This window comes from Schistocerca cancellata, chromosome 9, assembly GCF_023864275.1.
Source record: "Schistocerca cancellata isolate TAMUIC-IGC-003103 chromosome 9, iqSchCanc2.1, whole genome shotgun sequence".
Taxonomy (NCBI): Eukaryota; Metazoa; Arthropoda; class Insecta; order Orthoptera; family Acrididae; genus Schistocerca; species Schistocerca cancellata.
Genome location: NC_064634.1, coordinates 250,036,288 through 250,059,539, shown reverse-complemented (window position 1 = coordinate 250,059,539; position 23,252 = coordinate 250,036,288). Strand labels below are relative to the sequence as shown.

Here is a 23,252-nt window from a genome sequence, read left to right as displayed (position 1 = left end):
ACATCTGAACAGGGTTTACTATAATTTCATTTTCATGTCTAATTTTCAAAATCTCATGAATTTTTACTTTGGCTCCTAGTTCAGACTGAACAACTGACCACACTGCTTTTGTCTTATTTCTGTGTTCTCGTATGAATTTATTATTTGCCATTTTTTTAGCTGCCGCTACAACTTTCCTAAATACAGCTTTATACTGTTTGACATAAATAACAAAATCTGGATTTCTGTTTGATTTTAACTCATTGTGGAGCTCTCTCTTTCTGGCACTAGAGATTTTTATTCCTGTTGTAATCCATTTGAGTTTACCATTAACTTTCTTTTGCTTATATCTACAAGGAAATGATTCATTAAATACCTCAAAGAAACAATTTAAGAATTTGTCATAGTTTATCGAGCTTGAACTATTGTAGTCTACAGGCCAGCTTATTATACTTAATTTACTGCGGAATAAATCCATTTTACTTTTACTGAGATCCCTTTTTATACACACTTCTGGAGGCTTTAGATTATTTGCTTTTGGGAGCTCAATAAACAGAGCCGAGTGATCTGAAATACCCAAGTCTAAGCAGTATTTGTGCTTATTTCCACTGTCAAATTTGTAGTTAGTAATAATATTATCAATGCAGGTCACTGATCTGCTGTTTTCCCTGGTGCCTTCAGAAAAATTGAACTTGAAACCAGATTTCTGAATTAAGTCACGAAATTTTGTGGAATCATTGCTTTCAACTAAGACATTTAAGTTGAAGTCTGCTGCTATAACAACTTTTTTCTTACTTTCTTTCTGGAGTTTTTCCAGGAGGCATTTGAATTTGGTTAAAAACACTTTTGTTACCGCACATCCAGGAATTCTGTAGATTGCTATACCCAGTGTATTGCTACTATTGTTTCAATGGATAATATTGTTATATTATTGGTGCTGGTACAGCATTAGCTATCAAAAAACCTTCCAGGCCATAGAAGCAATGGTCAATTACTTGTAGGTATGCATTCACTGCAGCTTTGAATCCTGCAATGCTAGATTAGATTAGATTTACTTTTCATTCCAATAGATCCACAGTGAGGAGATCCTCTGGGATGTGGATCATATCAGAAAACAAGAATACACAATAAATATTTACAAAATAAGATGAGATAAGTGAATGTACTATCCATAGATCACAAACAAAACTGCCTTTGTGAATGTGTAATCAGTAACATAACAACAAAATCTTAAGCATATTTATATTTAAAGGATATAAAACTTGTCACCAAATATTAATTGTTCCATACACTAAGGTGTATATGGTAGTTCTTAGGTTATTGTAACCATGCATCATCAAATTTAAAAAAATTAAATAAAAGCATTTTACAGAACTTATTTACAATGTTCACATTACTGCACAAAATTTGCACAGAAGTCAGATTGTATGCAATATTCACATCATGTGATATTATTAATAACATCAACGTGTCAATCTGTTCCGCTAAGAAATTCATCAATAACACTGTTGATTGACTGTATGTTATCTGATAATTATCTAAATATTTTTTTCAGAGATGCAGAGTGCTATTTTGTCAGACCTTTTTTTTTCTGTGCATTTGGAGATTCATTTTTTTGTTTTGCATTGTGGGTGTGTACGTCTTCTTTTTTGAGAACAAGTGTAGGATTTTCAATGGCATACTGCTTTATGAATACTGTGGTTCAGTTTGCTGCTTAAGTTATCCCAATTTGATATAATATCATTGCATTGGCTCATCACTTCCATTAGCTATTTTATTGGTTCTGTACACACGCAGACATGGAAATGGGGGATCTGTAGATTCTTTAGGAGTGGCTTGCAAGATTTTCTGTTTGTGGTACCTTCTGTGATTATTAGGATTCTTTTTTTGATTTTGAATAGCTTTGTGTTGTTTGGAGAAGCTCTCCAGGAAATGACCCCATGCCTCAGAAGTGACTGAACAATTGCATAGTATACGCTTTTGAAGCAGTCTTTACTGCACCAGCTTTCAAGACCCCTCATCACATAGAGCCCAAGAAACTTTGTCTTGTCAGTTCCATTTGCAGATTTGTTGACAACTAGATACTTAAAGTTTGTGGGATCTTTCCCTTGACACTATGAAATTTGAGTGATACAGTTATTCTCAATTTATGATTACCTTTTAATGTGTAAACCATTCCACTGTGGTACCTCTTGTCTTCGTTACACTTCCTCATACATACGAAAGCTTGTGTCATCTGCAAACTGATAAGCATTTCAACAATATACATTTATTTGTAGGTCATTTACATGTAAAAGGAATAGCACTGGTTCCAGGATTGATCTTTGAGGAACATTATATTTGATCTCTTGATAATCTAAGTAATGATTTGAAATTTTGTTGCCTCAGTGTGTTGTATTTCCACTCTTTGTTTAAGTCCACAAAGGTGTGATCTGACTCCATCATTAGATGTGCCCCTGAGCCCCAGTTGATTTAATTTCTGGAGTAGTACCGCATGATCTACAATACTTAATTCCTTCAACAAGTCAAAGCACACACTAGTAATATATTAACTATTGGCTACTTTCCGGTATATTTCATTCGGGAATATATAGACAGCATTGTTGGTTGACTAAGTCTTTCTAAGCCCATTGCAGTGATCTTCACATAATTTGGTATTTTTGCACAAAGCCTGTAAATCTATTGTGGAAATGTCTGAAAGAACAGATACCAACACCATGCTTTCATATAATTTATTCACAACAATTGGCAATGAATCCACCATCTTCAGTGCAGACACACATTTATGTTCAACCTCTCAAAGTAACAAGCATGGAGAACATGAACAGGGACTACAGACAGGTGGTGCTAGCTGGGAATGTGGGTCGGGTGAGAGGTGTGCTGATACAGTCTGTGCAATTGCAATGAACACATATACGAATGGCTCAGTGGTTAATGCAACTGCCTAATAAGCAGGAAATCTTGGGTTTGAATCCCAGTCCTGTACACATTTCCACTCATCACCGTTTATTCCACATAAATTCCTGATGCAACTGACATCAGTAGTTCCTTTCCATTCTTTTCCCTTCTCCTCCTCCAAACTTCAGCTTACTAAATAGCATGATTAGTCTGCAATAGTCAACATTTTCTGTGTTTCCTTTTTTGTATATTGGTTTCAATTTTCTGAGTGGTTTTACAATGAGTTCACTACATCTTTTTATTATTTTATCAGGTATACCATCTACCCCCAAAGACTGTTTCCTTTTTAAGGTTTTTATGATGGTCAGAGGTTCTTCTTCACTCATTGGGTACAGATACAATGAGTTAGTAGAGCTGTTGATCTTAATTAATGCTGTTGTTGCATTTTGATTACTTGAGTTAATCTTACTGATTAGTTGCATACTTACATTTGTAAAATAGTTATTGAAGATATTTGCTACTTTCCCTGAGTCTGTTATTTTCTCTTCATCTTGACATAACTTGACATTGATATTTCTGGAAATGGCATTATCTGGCTTTTGGTTCATGACTTTCCATATAGCTCTTGTCTTGTTTCCAACAGATTGTGCATAAAGGTCATTTGCCTTCATTTTTTCTTCATTAACAACTTTTTTAAGCATTATCTTGTACTTCCTGTAGTATGCATGAAATTCATCACCCACCTGCTTTGTCTTAATAATATCATGACCTTTTCTCTTTTTGCTTGAGATCTTAATTCCAGCTGTTATCCAAGGCTTGTTTTTATTTTTAGACACTATTCTGTGTTTCATCACTGGGAATGCACTTTCATACTAGTTAGTAAATATTTCCGCAATCTGTTGGACTTCACACTTGTACTGCCATACTCATATATTGCATTCCATGTTTCCTTTGCTAACAGTTGTCTGACGATGCCTATAATTTGTTCACTGAGGATTTGTTGTCCTTTGACTAATTCTGTCTGCTGTGTGGTTATATGTATTGTATGGAAAGCAGTATACTGTCCATTTCAGTTACTAAATCCTGTATTTACAGTTACTACCTGGGAGTCATTATTTTCTGCATTTATAAATATTTGGTCAATAGTGGTAGGCCTACATGTGTGGTTTTTGTAATTCTAGTGGGAGAGTTTATAGTGGGCTGCAAATGACACATTGAAAAAATGGTCATGGATTTTGCTTTTTGTCTGGTTTTTCTCAGAAACTTATATTAAAATCACCACATACTATTAGATTTTTCGTTAGCTTTAAGTTTTCTTAGTGCTCTGTCTAGTTTCTGTACGAATATATATAAATTCACAATCTGGGTTTCTGTTCAGATTAGATTAGATTAGATTAGATTAATACTAGTTCCATGGATCATGAATACGATATTTCGTAATGATGTGGAACGAGTCAAATTTTCCAATACATGACATAATTATGTTAATTTAACAACATACTTAAGTTAATATAACAACTTTTTCATTTTTTTGTGTTTTTTTTATTTTTATTTTTTTATTTTTATTTTTTTAATATTTTTTTTTTTTAATATCTAAAAATTCCTCTATGGAGTAGAAGGAGTTGTCATTCAGAAATTCTTTTAATTTCTTCTTAAATACTTGTTGGTTATCTGTCAGACTTTTGATACTATTTGGTAAGTGACCAAAGACTTTAGTGCCAGTATAATTCACCCCTTTCTGTGCCAAAGTTAGATTTAATCTTGAATAGTGAAGATCATCCTTTCTCCTAGTATTGTAGTCATGCACACTGCTATTACTTTTGAATTGGGTTTGGTTGTTAATAACAAATTTCATAAGAGAGTATATATACTGAGAAGCTACTGTGAATATCCCTAGATCCTTAAATAAATGTCTGCAGGATGATCTTCGGTGGACTCCAGCTATTATTCTGATTACACGCTTTTGTGCAATAAATACTTTATTCCTCAGTGATGAATTACCCCAAAATATGATGCCATATGAAAGCAATGAGTGAAAGAATAAGGAAAAACAATTATCACACATTGCTAACAGATTACGAAGTATGATATGAATATAATAGAGGGAAACATTCCACGTGGGAAAATATATTTAAAAAGAAAGATGATGAGACTTACCAAACAAAAGCGCTGGCAGGTCGATAGACACACAAACAAACACAAACATACACACAGAATTCAAGCTTTCGCAACAAACTGTTGCCTCATCAGGAAAGAGGGAAGGAGAAGGAAAGACAAAAGGATATGGGTTTTAAGGGAGAGGGTAAGGAGTCATTCCAATCCCGGGAGCGGAAAGACTTACCTTAGGGGGAAAAATGTCTGCTTGTGTCTGTGTATATGCGGATGGATATGTGTGTGTGTGCGAGTGTATACCTGTCCTTTTTTCCCCCTAAGGTAAGTCTTTCCGCTCCCGGGATTGGAATGACTCCTTACCCTCTCCCTTAAAACCCATATCCTTTTATCTTTCCTTCTCCTTCCCTCTTTCCTGATGAGGCAACAGTTTGTTGCGAAAGCTTGAATTCTGTGTGTATGTTTGTGTTTGTTTGTGTGTCTATCGACCTGCCAGCGCTTTTGTTTGGTAAGTCTCATCATCTTTCTTTTTAAATAGATTACGAAGTATGATAGTTTGACACTTTCCTTATTTTTATCTTGTTACTGAATTTGTCCATGATGAAAAGTTTGGAGGTAAACTAATTACACATCAAAACAAAGCTTTACAAAAACTCCAGTGTTGCCAATGATAAAAATTTTAGTTACCCAAAACCGTTAAAATACCCTCAAGTAGGGTATAAAATATATTTTAAACCCAAAAATACCAATACATCTTGTCCTGTTTGTTCAGCACAAAAATTTAAATCTCTTTTTTGGTGTTGGACCAAAGTAACCCTGCAAGGACCAAAGTAAGCCTGGTCGACAGTATCTCCAAGGATATTATGCAGCAATGTTCTGTGTTGATTCTAACAAAAATGCATGTTCCATCATGGGCTGAGGTTATCCAACAGAATAATGAGGGTAGTGTGAATCGTAGTAGTTTTGTAACCAAAAATCTATCACCACTCAAATAATGTTCACTTAAGCATATAACAAAAGCTTCTATCAAATCATTTGACAAGAGTACTTTTAATTCATGACCTCAGTACATGTCTTGAAATGTATTCTTTCATGTAATTTAATGTTACTACAGTTGCAAACAATGCAAACATAGAAAAGAGACTCTTTCCATACCCTGAATTCAAATTTGTAAAATAGTCAAAAATTTCTTCAGTTTTGTATTACATAAAAGATACAAAGATTATCAAACAGTATATGGAACTGAAACTTCCTGGCAGATCAAAACTGTGTGCCGAACTGAGACTCAAACTCGGCACCTTTGCCTTTCGCGGGCAAGTGCTCTACCATCTGAGCTATCCTAGCACGACTCACACCCCATCCTCACAGCTTTACTTCTGCCAGTAACTCATATACTACCTTCCAACCTTCACAGAAGCTTGAGTCTCAGTCTGGCACACAGTTTTGATATGTCAGGAAGTTTAATATCAGTGCTCACTCTGCTGCAGAGTGAATTTCTAATTCCAGTATATGGAACTGTAAACCTAATTTCTGGAAATTATTTGGAGTTATATAAAACAGTTGTTCATTTTGAGTCATTCAAACACTGTGTTCCATAAATCACATCTTGAAGGAGAGCCTTCTTTGGTGGGAAATGTATCAAGTTATACATTAACAGGTAGAAGTGGCCACTGTCAGCCCAACATGGAATTTACATTCTTGAGTCTAGATATTGCAATATATTATAAAAGGAGTAATTAATGAGGCATTCTTTTCCTCATTATTAAATGTTTAAGATGTTTAACCTCTTGCATGATGTCCAACTGAAAACATGTTGCAAGACTTTTACTGTCTGAGTCCTAGAGAGAGATGCATACAGAAGTCTTATATTCACTCTTTTTCTTGTAATAATGCAGAAGTACCATTATGAGATACAGGTATCCGCATGTAAGTGTAAGAATCCCTGTCCTGCAGTGGTTTCTGCACGATATGTGGTTATAAATTTGACATAATAATTTTATTGTACACTTCTTTAAAATAAATACTTTTTTCAGTTAAGCTCTAATGCCCCATTAGTTATACCAAAGAACAGAATTAAATGAAAGCATGCAAAGCATACGAGCAATTCCATCTGCAGGTCAACACAATGCAAAACAGACTGATCTTTTTCTGTTAACTTCCCCATGTGCTAGTGCCACCTCAACTTATTATCCATCTGGATTCCCAGAACTTCGCATATGGTGCCTCATCCAGTGTCTGTCCACTGATGTCTTCATCTGACACTTCCAAGTCATTTTTATTTGTTTAGCACTGCGCAATATAAGGATAATATACAGGACATTGTTGGCTGTGAACCAATTATAAGCCTGTTCCAGTATTCTCCTAGCTTTGTCAGGTATGTATGTGCTTGGACCATTTATCAATAAACTTGTGTCATCGGCAAAGATCACAGTTTCTGAAGAAGTCCAATGTCCCAGGTAAATCATTTATATAGACAAAGAACATGAGGGTGCCAAATACTGAATCTTATGGTACTGCACGTTTAATGTTTCCCCACTCTGAATTTGCAAAGGGAAGACAATTAATGCCACACATCTTGAGTTTCCCCAGCAGAATTCTATGATTCAAACAATCAAAGGCCTTGGCAAGATCACAGAGAGTGCTGACAGAGTAACTTTTGTTGTTCAGTTCTAGAGTTGAGTTGATGAGATCATATACTGCATTTTCTGTAACAAGGTCTTTACTGAAGCCAAACTGAGTTCTTGTTAAATGGTTATGCTCAAAAGCATGTTTCAGTATTCCATTGTAAGCTACTTTCTCAAATATTTTTGAATATTTGAGAAGGGCTGGACATGTCTATAACTAGAGATCAGTTGCTTATCTCCACTTCTGTATATTGATGTTACTGCTTGAAATACACTTGCTTTTCTCAACTGGACACCATGGCTGCTGTCATGTGATGTTAGCACAACAAACTCGAAATTAGTAAGAAAAACAAAGTGTTTTCAAAGAGTAATGTACTTATTTTTTGTTAAGTCAATCTTCTCGATAATGAAGCTGTGTTTTTGAGTGTCCCAGGATCAGTTTCAGTTCTGCACAATTCTTGTATTATAGGCTTCATACTATTTGAAATAAAAATCCCAGTCACATAATTCAGTTTATACTGCATTGGGTGTCAACAGGAAGGTGTGTGCAAGTGGCTTCCTGCCAGATGTGGGTGGAGGTGCAAACAATGAAGGCAGCCAACTAGTTACTAAAATCCCTTCTTAAACCATCACAAAAAAGATGCAGAGCAGTTTGTCTGCAGCAGACTGCAGACAGCATATGATGACCCTAGTACCTGAGCACACTGACGCATGCATTCCTTGAGGCAACATATGGCTTTCACTATCTGTGCATTGCAGTGGGTGGCTATTGGCTACATCATGACAGTGGAGAAGTAACCGGGGGCCGTGGATAGACAGGCTCGCCCCTCGGGACTGGCCTGGGTGTTGAACACAGACCCCACAGTCTGAGGAATGGCAGTGCTAAGCTGGCTGAACCACACTGCATGTCGCGGATCACTTGGCAGCAGCAGACAGGATGATCACCATTAGGTGGCCCGGCTGTACTGAATGAAATTGGTCTGGCTCCAGCAGTTTAAACAAATTTGCCTAGTTCTGCTGATGTGGGGAAGCCAGGTTTCCATGTTGTGTCAAGGTCTCTCAAAAGGGACCAGTGTTCCATGTGCAATGTCACTCAGAAGGAACTCAATATGAAATTGGCCAAACAGTGCAAGATTGCTGCATCAACAGGTCTCTGTCTGCAGCTGCTAATGGCAAATGGCAGCCTGGTTAAACTCTGGACCATGGTAGAGTTTTGTAACATTACATTTTCTCCCTTCTTAGATCAATCTGGCTCACTATGTTGCTGTTTAATGGTCCAGCTGTATCAGAGGCACTGATATGGCCATCATTGTTCTACATTTTACATTTTCCTGCACCAATTCAGAGTAAACACTTCTTGCATAACTTTCCCCCTTGGCATGTCCTTCTTCCCTTTTTATATTACATACACATCTTCCTCTTGTGGTGCTGAAACATAGGGTTTCTAGGTTTCCCCTTGATTTTTCCTTTTTGCACAACTTCACCTCACTCGCTGAGGTTAAGTCACTTCTTCACTGGTGCCAACATAACTACTATGGATCCACAGGTTGAAGGAAGGTAAGGGTGGGATTTAACCAATTCTACATTTGAAGCAACAGTGCATAGTACTTGTTATTGTTATAGTTACACAGACAGATGATGTGGAAGTTCCTATGATAATAAGTCAGTGGCAGTGTTCAGTCCAGTATCTTTTCACATAGTCAAGCAGGTGTTCCATAATTACATGACCACTTTGTGTGGCTGTCATCTGATCCAGTGAAGCAAAAAGGACTGGGTCTAGTGTGTCATTTAAGTCAGTTAGATTTTTCCATGGGAGGATCTTGAAGGGTAGATGCTGTATCCACTGGTGACATAGCTACCAACCAAACAGTTGTGTACTGTGGGTTGGCACAGCTCTGGCCCATTAATAACACTTCCTCTGGAACACAGATGAAAACAGTCTGCAGCAACACACAAATATGCCGGGTTCTTCCACTGGATGGGTAATTAGGTCACTGCCTGACTGCTCTGCAGTCAGTTCACACTCCAGGTTTTATACCCACTGTGCCTAGCATTTCCTCCATTACAGTTCTTCTGCCAACCACATGTTCTGAGCTCTACAGTCTGTCGCATGTCCTCTATGTATCTTGCTCTATGCTGAATGCACCTAGCAGTCCATCAGCCAAAAGCCCACCACAGCTCTCCTCTTAATGGGACTTTGTTTTTGAAACATCTCTGAGCTTGCCACATCACAGGACACTGCCATCAGGGACTTCATCCACATGTGAAAATGCTCATCCACCAGCAGTGATTACCCTCTAGGACATTCCAGTTTCCAGGAAACTGTTCATTAGACTCAATAAATTCCCTTGTTCTTGACTCCTGGGTGCATCAGCCATTGTGTGTTGTTCCCCTCAGTCACTTACACTACAGAACGTCTGATAGATGTTGTGGTGCTTCGAGAATTTCCACATAAATTCCATAACCACTCATCCTTCAAACATCTCGAACACACGATATTTTAAAAATAAGTGTGAGAGAACGTACATACTGCATGACGCGTTTGTGTGTGTGCAGGCTGGAAAGGAGTCACGAGCACAGAAGCCATATTGGGAGAACAAGAAGTAATCTTCTAGTATTCCTTGCTGTTTTGGTGTCTGTGATTATTGTTAAAGAAAAATGAACAATTGATTATAGACATTTAATTGTACTTCATGTGTTGGACTTGCTAGAAGTAAAACATGTTCATAATTGTGTGCTTGCAAAAACTACACTAAAAAATGTATTTAATCGAATCTAATGCTAGACGAATCAGTTGACTTGCAAACATTCAAATATTTATGTGAGAAGTGGTGAATGGAAGCTGAAATATACCAAGGCTAAACTAAAAGTATTCTGTGAGTATCCACTTATTTCAAGAGTAGAGAGAGCAAGAGAAAGAAAGAGAGAGGGAGGGAGAGAGTCTGATAAATTCTCATAACCATCATTATTCTTCGGAGAAGGAGGTTTTGGAGATCAACGCACTTGGCTATCCAGAGAAGAAGATAGGCTGTGCATATCAAGCAAGTCAACTGATGTGAGAGAGGTGTGGATTTTGCTTCCAATCCAAAGTCACACCACTTCTTATCATTGCACAGTGTTAAAATGTGGTGACCAGTGAAAAGGACTCGAAAAAATGGGAAGATATGATGTGTTGCCATAGCAACCAGGAATAACAAGACAAGAGAACTGTTTCCTGGAATTGAATTCGGCCTAAAAGTTCAAATGGTGAAAAGTAATAAATGCAGTAAAAGAGAAGACATAAGAAAAATATTATGCTAAAAGAAAAGAGAGAAGATTCTGATGTATTAGACTAAGAAGAAATATGATGAGAATAATTCATCGAAAAAGATCCGGTGTGGGGAGTAAGCGGCTCTCACCCACATCGCGGAGACACAGACGTGGAAACCAGCCTAAGTCCGATGACGCCGGCACCAGTCACTGATCACTGGTGCTGATTCCACATATGCTCACCAACACTGAAACCAACATTCGATGCCACTGATTATAGATCCACTCACCAACACAGCTAGAATTCTATGCTGGGTGAGCATGAAATAAAAACTTTATTACTCTCATAAGAAGTGTTACAAAATACTGTGGGGTGAACTTTTACTGTGTAATTGGTGTAAATATAATTATTATTAAATCCTCACGAGAGCTAAAGTCTATAGAAGCATGGACAGTATACAAGTTGGAGAGAAGTCAGAACCAGCCATGGCTATGAGAATTACTAAAGAAGGGCCTGACTGGTCTGAGTTAGTAAATCTGATCAAAACTTTAAATGCTAAATTAGACGCTCACTTCAAAGACCAGAGTGAAGCTTTAAGTGCTCATTTCAATGCTCAGAGTGCAGCATTAAATGCAGTGTCAAAGTAGATGCTCAAAGCAAAGAATCTAGTAATCTGTGCAAAGGCATGGGTGCTTTAAAAACTAAATCTGATGCCAAATGTAATAATGTAGAGTCAGAACCTATTGAAAACTTAGAATCTTTGGAAGAAGTGTACAATAGTGTATACAATAATGTAAAACAGAGAATGAATACTTTGAAACAGAGTGTAGATCAGCCTAAGGAATTAATACTGATTATTCAATCACAAATTACAGGTGTCAGTATTTGAGTGGATAATGTTGATAAATACTTCAAAGAGAATATATCTAACTTTGATATTATGAATGTATGTAGTTTGGAGGAAACATTTGAACAAATTATAGATCAAAAAGTTACTGAGAGTATAACCTCTGGAAACATGTTGACTATTGCTTCTTCTAAACTTAATGATACTAGCAAGGTTATAGATGACATTTGGAAAGAATTCAAGCTTATCCAAAACAAAGTAGAAAAAAATGTATCATCACCTAATGTTGTGTTCCCTAGGGAAGTGGTGATTGTTTTGCAGTGGGGAGACTTTCAAACAAAATTTAACGAGAAGTACTGGTCTGCACTTGCTCATGTGAAGTTAATATCAGATCCATGGGACCCGAACAGAGTCATATATCCCCCAGGGACGTTAACATTCTGTGTTAATGGAGGGAGTGATGACTGTCGGATTGCCAGTTGTTTTCGGTGTTTCTTCAAACTTAGTTTTCATGCACCAAATTCCCTTCAATTCTTAAACTATTCTGTAATCTATTCTTGAATTCTTAAACTATCTTATAATGTTGGTAATTAGGAAACCAGATATGACTACAAGATTAGGACCAATTTAAGAGAATCACAGATGTGCAGTGACCCCTACACATGAAATGAAATAAATAAAATATTATTTGAGTGAAAGGTATAAAATGATGGTACTATTTAAACCAAGTGATGTCTAGAAGACGTAAACTGAACAGAGTATTTTAAGTGTGTATAAAATATAGTGTAAAGTGATTAACTAAACAACTATTTGACTTTAGTGTATAATTTTTATTTTTATAGAACATTTTATACCTTTTATGAGATGTGATGCAAAGGGGAGGGTTTGTATTGAGTTTGGAAGGGGTGGGTATTATAGATTAAAGCATGATTTACACTAACTAGTAAATCATGGCTAACACAGAACACACACCACACCTTCCAGACAACCCTCACAGACAAGTGTGACTGATTCTTCACCATTTGCCATTCCATAAGGGTTGCTAAGATTTTCTTCGGGGGCTTCAAAGGCAAAGGTTAGAATGTCCATTCTGTAGGTGATGTTTAACATCATACCTTCTCTGGCTTCTCACTCAAGTACCGGTGAAGTAGGGATCCTGGGGAAGGGGTGTGGGAAGGGTTCCTGTCTTTGGGACTACCTTCTTTCTCTTCTTTGAACTTAGCAACCATTTCTATTTTTTTCCTTTCTCACTTCTCTTTTGAGTACCTGCCTATTTATTCCCTCTTTCCATATTCATCTACTTCTATCGCAGAAGTCCTTCTCATTTTTTGTGGTTTCCAATAACCTATAACTTATTTTATATAAGTAGGCAAAAGAATCAGGCTACACAAACACACATCATCATTCACACAAAGATACACAAGTACGCAAACAATGAAACTGCTAACTAGAAACCTGCTGAGAGGTATGAACCGTCAAGTGTTGTAGGGGGAAGGTGTGTGCACATTGTGAAATATGCACACATTGTTGTTTATTGTGATGGTTCTACATTGCATTTATATGTAGGAAAATATATATATATATATACACATATGAGAACTTCACACATTGTTGTTTATTGTGACAGTTCTACATCGCACATGTGTGTTAATTGATTGGAGTTAATTATGATGCTTAATTAAGTAAAGTCAGTGTATCAAATACTCTGATGGAGTGATGAGTCACAGAGTAGTGGGACGTGGTCATTAGGTGTAGACATAGTATCTACTAAGAGTTGAATAATATGGGTAGACATAGTATCAACTAAAGATTACAAAACTTGAAAAGTAGAGGAGGTCTCTAGGGTATTAAATTAAGTATTAAGAAGTGATTGTGAAGTGTGAAATAGATTTTTATTTTTTCCAGGAAATATTTAATTATAGTGTACATAAAGATGTATACTAGGGCAATGAACCATGAGACCTACTTGGGAAGGACAAGGGGGGGGGGGGGGGGGGGGCGCATTTACTGAATATAAAAGGCAGATAGACAGACCTAAGAAAGGCTGACCCATACTGTGTGGACAGGGACACCAAGAAAGGGATTGACCTGTACCATAACAGAATAAGAATTAAGAGGGGCGTACTTGCCAAAACGGGAGGAGTAAGTGCACTCATAGGGTCAACCCACCTGTAAGATATAGGTACTGATCCTAGGGGAAAAGGACAGTATCATGACAGAAGTCAGTCATTAAATAGGAATTATTTTGGTAAGTTTGAATTCTATATTCCACTAGCATTATTATGTTTTATGTGAGTTTACAAGTATCGAGAAGAACAATTTCATTTGCCCATAGTTCCTTCAGACTACAAACAGTAGATAATTAATGAGGTTATTATGTACTAAAGAAGCAGTACAAAGAATTAGAATAAAGAGTAAAATACTCAAGTGTCATGGACACCTGGAGCTTATGATTGGAAACTCAAAGGTTTAGGCCCCACAAATCCTAGATATAAAAGAATTGACTCCAACATTGAGCAAAATACTCCCTTTTATATTCAAAGTAAAATGAAAAAAGAAAAGCTAAAGAGTAAATAAAAGGGTTATGCATGGCTAATAAAAAAATGTGGAACTATGAATTGTTATTCTCTGTAATACTAATGTACATAACGAGTTTGTATAAAATATCATGTGTTCGAGCTGAGGGAAAGGATATGTTGTGCTTTGAGAATTTCCGCGTAAATTCCGGAATGAGTCATCCTTCTACCATCTCGAGCACATGATATTTTAAAAATAAGTGTGAGAGAATGTACATACTGCACGACACATGTTTGTAGGTACAGTCTTCTTCACCTGCTTAGTTTTACCTTTTTTTCTCATGTTTTCTCCAACCACGTTCCTTCCCCTTCAGAAGAAGCTGCTGGAATTGAGGTTCAGATTGAACCTGAAATGGACTTATTCTTCATATACTTCATACTGTACTGTGCTTTGGGTCAGATGTTGTAGTTCGATGTTACCTGGAGACATCATCTTGACTACCTGATAAGGTCCTTGGTAATACAAAATGAACTTTTTAGTTTTCCTTTTTGGTACATAATGGTTAAATAATATCATTGATTGTCCAATGGTGGTACTCAGGCAATTTTGCCTTTCAGGTGTGGGACTTTTTGAACTTTTACCAAAATTTCAAAATGAGGTCATATCTTTTCTTGAGGCAGGTTTGCTTAATCTACATCTACATCTACATCTATACTCCGCGAGCCACCTTACGGTGTGTGGCGGAGGGTACTTATTGTACCACTATCTGATCCCCCCTTCCCTGTTCCATTCACGAATTGTGCGTGGGAAGAACGACTGCTTGTAAGTCTCCGTATTTGCTCTAATTTCTCGGATCTTTTCGTTGTGATCATTACGCGAGATATATGTGGGCGGTAGTAATATGTTGCCCATCTCTTCCCGGAATGTGCTCTCTCGTAATTTCGATAATAAACCTCTCCGTATTGCGTAACGCCTTTCTTGAAGTGTCCGCCACTGGAGCTTGTTCAGCATCTCCGTAACGCTCTCGCGCTGACTAAATGTCCCCATGACGAATCGCGCTGCTTTTCGCTGGATCATGTCTATCTCTTCTATTAATCCAACCTGGTAAGGGTCCCATACTGATGAGCAATACTCAAGAATCAGACGAATAAGCGTTTTGTAAGCTACTTCTTTCGTCGATGAGTCACATTTTCTTAGAATTCTTCCTATGAATCTCAACCTGGCGCCTGCTTTTCCCACTATTTGTTTTATGTGATCATTCCACTTCAGATCGCTCTGGATAGTAACTCCTAAGTATTTTACGGTCGTTACCGCTTCCAACGATTTACCACCTATGGCATAATCGTACTGGAATGGATTTCTGCCCCTATGTATGCGCATTATATTACATTTATCTACGTTTAGGGAAAGCTGCCAGCTGTCGCACCATGCATTAATCCTCTGCAGGTCTTCCTGGAGTACGTACGAGTCTTCTGATGTTGCTACTTTCTTGTAGACAACCGTGTCATCTGCAAATAGCCTCACGGAGCTACCGATGTTGTCAACTAAGTCATTTATGTATATTGTAAACAATAAAGGTCCTATCACGCTTCCTTGCGGTACTCCCGAAATTACCTCTACATCTGCAGATTTTGAACCGTTAAGAATGACATGTTGTGTTCTTTCTTCTAGGAAATCCTGAATCCAATCACAAACCTGGTCCGATATTCCGTAAGCTCGTATTTTTTTCACTAAACGTAAGTGCGGAACCGTATCAAATGCCTTCCTGAAGTCCAGGAATACGGCATCAATCTGCTCGCCAGTGTCTGCGGCACTGTGAATTTCTTGGGCAAATAGGGCGAGCTGAGTTTCACATGATCTCTGTTTGCGGAATCCATGTTGGTTATGATGAAGGAGATTTGTATTATCTAAGAACGTCATAATACGAGAACACAAAACATGTTCCATTATTCTACAACAGATTGACGTAAGCGAAATAGGCCTATAATTATTCGCATCTGATTTATGACCCTTCTTGAAAATGGGAACGACCTGCGCTTTCTTCCAGTCGCTAGGTACTTTACGTTCTTCCAGCGATCTACGATAAATTGCTGATAGAAAGGGGGCAAGTTCTTTAGCATAATCACTGTAGAATCTTAAGGGTATCTCGTCTGGTCCGGATGCTTTTCCGCTACTAAGTGATAGCAGTTGTTTTTCAATTCCGATATCGTTTATTTCAATATTTCCCATTTTGGCGTCCGTGCGACGGCTAAAGTCAGGGACCGTGTTACGATTTTCCGCAGTGAAACAGTTTCGGAACACTGAATTCAGTATTTCTGCCTTTCTTCAGTCGTCCTCTGTTTCGGTGCCATCGTGGTCAACGAGTGACTGAATAGGGGATTTAGGTCCGCTTACCGATTTTACATATGACCAAAACTTTTTAGGGTTCTTGTTTAGATTGTTTGCCAATGTTTTATGTTCGAATTCGTTGAATGCTTCTCTCATTGCTCTCTTTACGCTCTTTTTCGCTTCGTTCAGCTTTTCCTTATCAGCTATGATTCGACTACTCTTAAACCTATGATGAAGCTTTCTTTGTTTCCGTAGTACCTTTCGTACATGATTGTTATACCACGGTGGATCTTTCCCCTCGCTTTGGACCTTAGTCGGTACGAACTTATCTAAGGCGTACTGGACGATGTTTCTGAATTTTTTCCATTTTTGTTCCACATCCTCTTCCTCAGAAATGAACGTTTGATGGTGGTCACTCAGATATTCTGCGATTTGTGCCCTATCACTCTTGTTAAGCAAATATATTTTCCTTCCTTTCTTGGCATTTCTTATTACACTTGTAGTCATTGATGCAACCACTGACTTATGATCACTGATACCCTCTTCTACATTCACGGAGTCGAAAAGTTCCGGTCTATTTGTTGCTATGAGGTCTAAAACGTTAGCTTCACGAGTTGGTTCTCTAACTATCTGCTCGAAGTAATTCTCGGACAAGGCAGTCAGGATAATGTCACAAGAGTCTCTGTCCCTGGCTCCAGTTCTGATTGTGTGACTATCCCATTCTATACCTGGTAGATTGAAGTCTCCCCCTATTGCAATAGTATGATCACGAAACTTCTTCACGGCGTTCTGCACATTCTCTCTGAGGTGCTCAACTACTACGGTTGCTGATGCAGGTGGTCTATAGAAGCATCCGACTATCATATCTGACCCACCTTTGATACTTAGCTTAACCCAGATTATTTCACATTCGCATTCGCTAATAACTTCACTGGATATTATTGAATTCTTTACTGCTATAAATACTCCTCCACCATTGGCGTTTATCCTATCCTTGCGGTATATATTCCATTCTGTGTCTAGGATTTCGTTACTCTTCACTTCCGGTTTCAACCAACTTTCCGTTCCTAATACTATATGCGCACTATTTCCTTCAATAAGAGATACTAATTCAGGAACCTTGCCCTGGATACTCCTGCAGTTTACCAATATTACGTTAACTTTTCCTGTTTTTGGTCTCTGAGGACAGACGTTCTTTATCAACGATGATAATGTCCTCTCTGGTAAGCCGTCAGGTATTTTATCGTTTCGCCCAAGGGGGGGTCCCTCTAACCTAAAAAACCCCCGTGTGCACGCCACACGTACTCTGCTACCCTAGTAGCTGCTTCCGGTGTGTAGTGCACGCCTGACCTGTCTAGGGGCGCCCTACAGTTCTCCACCCAATAACGGAGGTCGATGAATTTGCAACCATTATAGTCGCAGAGTCGTCTGAGCCTCTGGTTTAGACCCTCCACACGGCTCCAAACCAGAGGACCGCGATCGACTCTGGGCACTATGCTGCAGATATTAAGCTCAGCTTGCACTCCGCGTGCGATGCTGGTTGTCTTCACCAAATCAGCTAGCCGCCGGAAGGAACCAAGGATGGCCTCAGAACCCAAGCGGCAGGCGTCATTCGTTCCGACATGTGCTACTATCTGCAGCCGGTCACACCCAGTGCGTTCAATAGCTGCCGGAAGGGCCTCCTCCACATTATGGATGAGACCCCCCGGCAAGCACACCGAGTGCACACTGGCGTTCTTCCCCGACCTACCCGCTATTTTCCTGAGGGGCTCCATAACCCGCCTAACGTTGGAGCTCCCTATAACTAATAGGCCCGCCCTCTGTGACTGTCGGGACCTTGCCGGAGAATCGGCCACTGGCCCAACAGGCGAGGCATCCTGTGGTGGCTCGGAAACGATGTCATCACCACTAGGAAGCACCCCGTACCTGTTGGAAAGGGGTAAGGCAGCTTCCACGCGGCCAGATCCCACCTTCGCCTTTCGGCCAGGCACGCGCGAGCCCACCACTGTCCGCCATTCACCCTGGAGTGATGGCTGACCGGTAAGATGCTCACTGCCGGAAGACGCAGCGACATCAGGGGCTCCATGTGATTCCAAGGCCACCGAAGTAGGCATAGGTCTCACCACAGTTGCCCCAACGCCACTACGAGCCGACGCCTGCGCCTCGAGCTCGATGAGCCTAACAGACAAAGCCTCCACCTGCCCCCGAAGAGTGGCCAATTCTCCTTGCGTCCGCTCACAACAACCACAGTCCCTACACATGACTATGTTTACCCTACCCTATACGGTGACAAATTCCCAAGATAATCTTCTGATGAGCTACTCTGATAATCAAGAAACACTCACTGAAATATGAGACGCGAAAACTACGCTAGGTTTTCCCAGAAAAACTATTTAAAAGCTAAGCGCAGCAAATAAGTACAAAAATGCTTTATACAAACAGTACTCGCTGCTGCTGGTGCTCTCGCTCTGGCTGTCACAAGACAACTGCTGATTCAAGTGACTAGTGGCTAACGGCCGCAAAACAAACAAAAGACGGTTTTAGGGCGCTTTCTGTTCTAAATGATCAAGAAAACACTAAGAAATCTAACACGAAAACTACGTAAAGTTTTATCAAGAACTGTTAGTTACTGTGCAGAGCAGATAAACACAAATAGAATCCCTTCCTTAGTGGAAGGTCGTAAACAAAATGCAAAATAAACGCTTTATACAAACAGTACTCACTGCTGCTGGTGCTCTCACTCTGGCTGTCACAAGACAGACAATTTGAAAAGAGAGGGCATTTTTTGGCCAAAAACAACCTCATATGGTTACAAGCCCATATTTTCATGGAACTTTGAGCTGTAGGCTGCTACAACATATGGTAGTAGAGCATCCTAATCATTGTGCCTATTGTTTCTGTAACAACTTAGCATTTTCCTACTGTTTAGTGTGTCCTTACAGTCATCTCATGTGTTTCAGGTGTAGTGCATTAAGTTTTTAACTTCTTTATGCGTAATAGTTGACAAAATTACCTCAATAACTCAGACATAAAGTTAGTGCCTTGGTTAGTTATAACAATCTCTAGCATTTTGAACTTCAGTACCCGTTGCTTAGCATACCATGTGCCACTGTTTCTGCCTGTTGATTTCATACGGTGACCATGGCAAAGAAACATCAGGAGTGGCCAATTTTAGTTAATACACATAGATTCACTTCTGGTGTTTGTGCAAAGGGCCAAAATGTCCATTCCAGTTATTCAGAATTGTCTAAGAGTGTCAGGCAATCTTTCTAATGGGATTTGCTGACAATTCAGCTTGGGTCTTTGAGTGCAAGGAGTTTATTCTGACAGTGTTATGTATAATTTCACAATGTATGAACAGTCTACACAACTGAGGGCTACAGTGTTAAGAAGTGTAGTTGCCACTGAGAAGGGCCAAGTGCCTGCCACCCCCCACCCCCCAACCCCAACCCCAACCCCAACCCACCCCCCACAAGATTTGATGGTGACTAGTTTCAAAACACATGTCTCCATTTTCAAACCTTTCATATCATAAGTGTGACATATCATAAGTGTACAAAAACTGCACCTATGGTGATGATCAAAGCAGCACTATGGCCAATCCAACAACAGTAAACAGACCACATAGACAGAGAGACAATCACACACATGTGTTTCAGCATGTGGTGTTTTGTGAGGATACTTAACATTGTCTGATTTCATGTTCTTAGATGTGATCAAGTGGCATTACTGCATGTTTGTTTACATTTCTCATCACCCTTTATTCAGTTCACAGTGCCACACTGTGTTATGTGTTATGAGCAGGTTACTATGATGTCACGGCAATAGTCTGTGCTATGGATTGATCATTTCAGTGCATTAATGTGAAACTAGATCAGTGTGTATGATGTGCTGTGCATAATGCACATAATTATGGTCTTTAAAGTGCTTCATAAGAATGCGTCTACAAGTGCTAAATATTTAAATGAACATATCATTCACAGAAGAACCACAAAATACTTGTAATAAACATTTTTCATTTTGATTCTTTGAGTTTTGTTCTCTTAGCTTAAGAGGTAGTATGTCAACCATGTATCAAGATTACATGTTGCAATCTTATTTACATAATAACTTTTTTTCAAATATATGAAGTTATACTTGACTGCTTGTCTATATTTTTGCAATACACTATTTACATTTAACAGCACTGGCATGATGTTTAGGTTTTTTGCTAAACATATGCATTTTTTTTTTACTTTTTGCAGATACATATTAGGCAGAAATACATTTTTTTGAGGCTTTGTCAGTTTTCAGTAGGGATCTTTTAAATGTTAGTGACATGTCTTTTTAGTGAGATGTAGTGTGGTAAGTTTTTTGCATTTTCATGATTTATGAAGTTGCATTGGACCATTATGGTACTATGAGTAGAAGTTTAGATGCATATACATGACAAGCGTAACACAATATTGCTAATTGTTTATTTATTATGAACATTAATTTTTCCAGTCATATTATATGTACTGCTGCTCAGATTTAATAACATTTTTTGAGAAATAAATTTCAATATTTTTACCATTTTGTTGCAATTTTGAGACTGAACATAGGTTTTCTTTGTAGGTTTATATTTACTTAATTTTTGCATCATTGTGGATTCTTTTTTATAAAGGGTTCTTTCTCAAGTTTTCTTTCCCTTTTGCTTTATTTTTACATTGGTAGTTTCATTTTCATTCAAATATTGATAAAAAGAATTTTTTTTCCATTTATGAGGATATGTGAGATATTTATCTCTGATTATGTACCTGATAGTCCTCCATATGCAATAAATACATAGTCTGCAAAAATATAGCTATCGAGGCAACAGTATCCCTTTGTTCCATAAGAAATTTGCATCCATTGTCACATCTAAGACCAGTATGTCTTTTTGAGAGCAATATGTCTTTTTGACGGAGAAGAACATCCATTTCTGGTCCCTCAAACCCAGTTCTATACTGTAGTTAGGCAGTACCACTCATAACTAAGTGTAAAACGAGAATGAGTTCATGGAACAATGTGTAATGAAATACATGGAAGCAGCAGACTGTAGTGACAGATCACACAGTACTTGATGTGGCAATATTGCTGGTATGGACAGAGAGGGGTGAGATGTAAGCAGCAACCTTGAGTGGTCTACTTTTGTAGACACATTATTAAGTTCAAGAGTGGAGAAAACTTACAAAAACAGTGACACTCATTAGTATCTTTAAATTTAAACTTTACATTATGAGCTATCATGGATTTACAAACTTATCAAGAAACAAAAAGAGACAAACAGGATGATTTGAGGTAGAAGGTAGATAGCCTTGCTTGTATGTTAAGCAAACTATGGTACATTGAAACTTCCTGACAGATTAAAACAGTGTGCACGACCGAGACTCGAACTCGGGACCTTTGCCTTTCGCGGGCAAGTGCTCTACCAACTGAGCTACCGAAGCACGACTCACGCCCGGTCTCACAGCTTTACTTCTGCCAGTATCTCGTCTCCTAACTTCCAAACTTTACAGAAGCTCTCCTGCGAACCTTGCAGAACTAGCACTCCTGAAAGAAAGGATATTGCGGAGACATGGCTTAGCCACAGCCACAGTTTTAATCTGCCAGGAAGTTTCATATCAGTGCACACACCGCTGCAGAGTGAAAATCTCATTCTGGAAACATCCCCCAGGCTGTGGCTAAGCCATGTCTCCGCAATATCCTTTCTTTCAGGAGTGCTAGTTCTGCAAGGTTCGCAGGAGAGCTTCTGTAAAGTTTGGAAGGTAGGAGACGAGATACTGGCAGAAGTAAAGCTGTGAGACCGGGCGTGAGTCGTGCTTCGGTAGCTCAGTTGGTAGAGCACTTGCCCGCAAAAGGCAAAGGTCCCGAGTTCGAGTCTCGGTCGGGCACACAGTTTTAATCTGCCAGGAAGTTTCATATCAGCGCACACTCCGCTGCAGAGTGAAAATCTCATTCTATGGTACATTGGACTGACAGGTTTAGCCAAAACTGTGTACATCACTTTGATGCAGTGATGCGTTGCACATGGATTTTTTGAACCAGTGAATGATGATCACCACTATAAAAGGTTTATTCTCATAATGAATAACATAATGTATTATTTGAATGTATGTTTTATTCATGTGCACATATCATGAAATGAATGGACTGCAATAGACATCATACCATGTTCACAGTAGCTGCTGTTTGGCTGGTTTATTCCATGTTGTCATGTCCTGCCCTGGAGATATGGTGTGAGCCATAGAGGAGGAGTGGCAGTGACAATGCCCACGATATAATGTGGAAAATTGGAATCTGTGAAATGAGATACACCATGTGTGAACTTAGTCTTCTTCACTATAATTGTGATGTTCCAAATGATAAATTATTTTTGTATCAAATTGTTACTGTAAATAAGAGTATAATATCTATATTTAAAAAGAAAGATGATGAGACTTACCAAACAAAAGCGCTGGCAGGTCGATGGACACACAAACAAACACAAACATACACACAAAATTCTAGCTTTCGCAACCAACAGTTGCCTCGTCAGGAAAGAGGGAAGGAGAAGGAAAGACAAAAGGATATGGGTTTTAAGGGAGAGGGTAAGGAGTCATTCCAATCCCGGGAGCGGAAAGACTTACGTTAGGGGGAAAAAAGGACAGGTATACACTTGCACACACACACATATCCATCCACACATACACAGACACAA

At 38.7% G+C, this 23,252-nt stretch overlaps 1 non-coding gene across 1 annotated transcript; it reads left to right on the top strand.

Annotated features, from left to right (window-relative positions):
- Positions 1-22,372: 22,372 nt before the first annotated feature.
- Trnal-caa (transfer RNA leucine (anticodon CAA)) lies at positions 22,373-22,447 on the top strand. Its single transcript has one exon. It is a non-coding gene; the product is annotated as a tRNA-Leu (tRNA).
- The last annotated feature ends 805 nt before the right edge of the window (positions 22,448-23,252 follow it).